We start from the raw sequence: 4,700 nt of genomic DNA, 5'->3' as shown, positions 1-4,700 counted from the left end.
TCATGTTTGGTAAGATGGAGGATCAAAGAAAAAGAGAAAGACCTCCAAAGAGATTGTTTGGCTAAGTGGCAACAGTGGTAAGGCTGGCCCAGGATTAGGCAGTGTTTTGTTCTTCTGTGCATAAGATCACTATGGGTTGGTACCTACTCGATAGCACCTAACAACATCAACAGGAAACACTACACTCCTACCAGAGTTATAGAATAAGGGCAAAAACCTGTGAGGGTAATTGAATGGGTTTATCTCTCTAATCAAGAGACCAAAACTTTGCAAACGTATTCTAATCTCATTTGTAAACTCATACATATTGGACAGAAACAGTGTTCTCATCAACTCTGTGGTTATGACCTGTTTGAAATTGTTATTCTATATGATAAAGATCAAAGGAGCATGTTATGGAAAAAACGCTTATCTTGGCAAACAGTTTTAGGATACTTTGTGGGCATTATTTATAATCATTATCCAAATGATAAGGTGCTTTCCTTTTTTCAGCAAACCCTGTGCATCTGGCCTAACAAAATTCAATCTGTCCCCATTGTTAATAGGAAAAATCATTTTATGAATGGCACTTCAAAAGGAAAAGCAGTGACTTTGATTGATTGCCACTTTCTTTCAGCACAAAGAGTGGAATTAACCACTATCATTTTCGTACTGAGAAATATTGATATCCCCATAAATATCATCTGTGACTCCCAATATGTTGTTAATTTAATATCACAGATTGAAACTGCAAAAATTAAAACCTCCATGGAAAAGGAGTTATTTTAGCTGTTTATTCAAGCACAAGGATCTATTTGGAATGGGAATTCACCTTTCTACAATGTTCACATTTGCTCTCTCATCAATCTTCTTGGCCCACTTGTTCAACAAAATACAGAAGCAGATGCCCTAATAGGCAATGCCTTTCTGTGAGCACAAAATTCTCATGCCCTCTTTCACCAAAACAGTAATAACCTTTGTAAACAATTCATTTTATCCGGATCACTAGGGAGGAAAATTATTCAAAGATGTTCCCAATGTCAACCCTGCGCTGTTATTATTCCTAAGGAGGGTGTGACTCCATGAGACCTTCAACCAAATGATCTGTGGCAGGTAGATGTTGCCCACATTCCTGAGTTTGGGTGACTTTCCTATGTGCATGTTGTTGTGGACACTTATTCAAAAATGATTCATGCTACATGTCAATCAGGTGAAACAGCTGCTCATGTGTGTTGTTGTTGTTGTTATGTGCCGTGGAGTCGGTTCCGACTCATAGTGAGCCTGTACAGGGTTTCCGAGGCTGTAAATCTTTACGGGAGCAGACAGCCTCATCTTTCTCCCGTGGAACAGCTGGTAGTTTCGAACCGCTGGTAGTTTCGAACCACTGACCTTGTGGTTCACAGCCCGATTCGTAACCACTATGCTACCAGAGCTCCTTGTGTAGAAACACTGTATTTCAGCCTTTGTTATCATGGGTCGCCGTAAAGAATTCAAAACTGGTAATGGTGCCACATACCTCAGCTAAAGTTTCAAAAGGTTTTTACAAATCTGGAACATACACTATAAAAGCGGCATTCCTTATAATCCCCAGGACCAAGCTATTATTGAAAAAGCCCAGCACACTCTTAAACAGATGCTACAAAAACTAAAGGGAGAAATAGAATCCTCTCTATGCAGCCCACAAACAAAATTACATATGGCCTTATATACTCTCAATTTTTTTAACAATTGGGAAATTATTGATTGGAGCCCTGTAGGAAAATTACAAGGTTCCTCCTTTAACCATATTTGGCATAAATTATTATGACATTGGCTAGTCCACAGCAGAGAATCAAATAATGGCACTGTTCTTAAAAGGCACAATACTGAATTTAGCCCTCCAATGCCACAATTAAAAACAGAATCTCTTCAAGGACCTGTCCAAGACACTCTCTGATTAGCTGCCTCTGCTTTTATGGATGCTAAACTATGGGTGGGTCCTATGGAATAAAAAATAACCAACCAGAGTAAGATTGTTTTGGCATTAAATGGTTCCTGTAATTTTGTCATATTCTACATATAGTTTTGGTGGTACTACCAACTTATAATAACCATCTTCTCACTTGTCACAACTGTCAATATTATCCTGCATCAATAAAACTAAAACTTGCAATAAAAATGTGGCTCCCTTTCTTAGGATGACAGGATCTTGGATATCTGTTAACCTCACTGAACACTGGGAAGCCACCCCTATTCTATCCATTATTAAAATTGCTTTTCAAAAAATTATTAATTGCTCCCAGAGATTTATAAGAGCACTAACTGTGGGTAAAATTTCCCTTGTCATTATTCTCTCTGCCATAACCATCTCTTCTGTTGCATTACATGGGTCTGTACAAATGGCTGATCTTGTTAAAAATTGGACAACCACCACCAGTCAAGCCTGTAGAATACAAAATAAAATTAACAAACATGTAGAAGAGGAGCTAGCTAGCCTAAAATCTCTGTCACATGGCTTGGTGAGCAAGAAAACAGTTTACAAACTGTACAACATCTAACTGGTCATTATAATTATGCCGATTTTTGTATCACTCCCTTTAAAATGGAATAATGCTAGACATCCCTGGGAGAAAATTAAGGCTTGTCTTTCAGGGTCCTTTTCCCCAAATATAACTTTTGGTATGGAATAATTACAAAAGGATGTAATTTCTCTTAGCATCCAAGATGATAGGTATCAACCGATTGACCCTATTCTTGCTGGTTTTGCTGGTGCACATCAACAGATTAATCCTTTTGCTTATATTAAGCATTATGGCATTGGAATTATTGTTATCTTACTGTTATTAATTGGCTGTTTTATTTTCTTATGTGTAGTCTGCAGAATCAGAATGCATTTGACCCATGCCTCAAAACATGCCTTCCCAATTCTAACCATGAAACATCTTAAGTAAAAACAAAAAGGAGGATATGTTGGAGACAATCTAAGAACTAGCCATGAGGAAGGGAGTCATGTCTGGACAATAGCATGAGGAAGCAGCACACCGCTAGTGACTCATGATATTGTCCAGACATGACTTCCTTCTTCATGGCTAGTTCTCAGGTGGTCTCCAACACATAACTCAAATGTTTGTGGTCTTCCTTACTAACTATCCAACTTTCACATGTATGTGAGGTTATTGAAAATACCATGACTTAGGTCAGGTTCACCTTAGACCTGAAGCTGACATCTTTGTTCTTGAACACTTTATAAAGGTCTGTGCAGTAGATTTGCCTAACACAATATATCGTTTGATTTTCCTGGCTGCTGATTACATGAGCATTGCTGTTGATGTGAGCAAAATAAAATATTTGACAACTTTAATCTTTTCTACATTTTTATGGATGTAGTTTATTAGTCCAATGGTGAGGACTTTTATTTACTTTACATTAAAGTGCAACCCATAGAGGAGTCTATGGTCTTTGTGAACTTGCATATGAGCAATTGATAATCTGTTCCACAGTCGGCCCCTGGCCTTGTTTTGGCTGATGATATGGAGCTTTTCCAACATAGTTTTTCACAAACGTAGCCAATTTGATTTCTGAGTATTCCATCTGGTGTGCACCATGTGTATAGACACCTTTTATGCTGTTCAAAAAAGTATTTGTAATGAAGAAGTCATTGATCTTGCAAAATTCTACCATGCTCTCTCCAGCATCATTTTTATCACCAAAGGCCATATTTTCCAACTATTGATCCTTCTTTTTGTTTCCTACCTTTGCATTCCAATCGCAAGTAATTGTCAATGCATCTTCATTGCATGACTGAGCAACTTCAAACTGAAGAAGTTGGTAGAATTCTTCAATTTCATCATCATTGGTTTAAGTGGTTGGCACATAAATTTGAATCATAGTGCTATTAACTGGTCTTCATTGCAGGCATATGGATATAATTCTATCACAGACAGCATTGTACTTCATGAGACTTCTTGATATATTCTTTTTGATGATGAGTGTCATGCCATTCCCTTTAAATTTGTCATTCCAGGCATAGCACACCATGTGAATGTAAGATTCAAAATGGCCAATACCAATCCATTTCAGCTCACTAATGCCTAGGATATCGATGTTTATGTGTTCCATTTCATTATTGACAATTTCCAATTTTGCTAGATCTGTACTTCATATGTTCCATGTTCTGATTATTAATGGATATTTACAGCTGTTTCTCTTCATATTGAGTTGTGACCCATCAGTCAATGAAGGTGTTGAAGGCTTTACTCCATTCAAGTCATCATGGTCAACTCTACATTGTGGATGCAATTCCTCCCTGGTCACATTTTGAGTGCATTGCAACATGAGGGACTCAAATTCTGACACTATATTTGACAATATTCTGGTGCTCTTCCTCATGTTTCAATATTCAATATTCTGGTGCTGACAATGTTCCATTGCTATTCGTAAGGTTTCCAGCTACTAAATATTCAAAGGTAATGTGTCTTTCCCTCTTTTTAGTCTGTCTTAATCTGGAGGATCAGCTGAAACCTGTCCACTGTGGGTGTCCCTACTGGTATTTAAAATATCCATGGCATAATTACCAGAATCATAGCAACACACAAGCCACCACAGTAGAACAAACTGACAGACAAGTGGTGGTTGGGTAAAAAGTCCAGAAATAGAACAAACAAGATGGCGGATCGGGTGGATGTATAGCAGAGAGCTCCGTCAACAACAACACAGAATACCTGACCAAGCAGGTTCAGGGG

The sequence above is a fragment of the Chrysochloris asiatica genome, unplaced genomic scaffold (assembly GCF_000296735.1).
Source record: "Chrysochloris asiatica unplaced genomic scaffold, ChrAsi1.0 scaffold00549, whole genome shotgun sequence".
NCBI lineage: Eukaryota > Metazoa > Chordata > Mammalia > Afrosoricida > Chrysochloridae > Chrysochloris > Chrysochloris asiatica.
The sequence above is the reverse complement of the archived record's forward strand: the minus strand, read 5'-3'. Positions refer to the sequence as shown.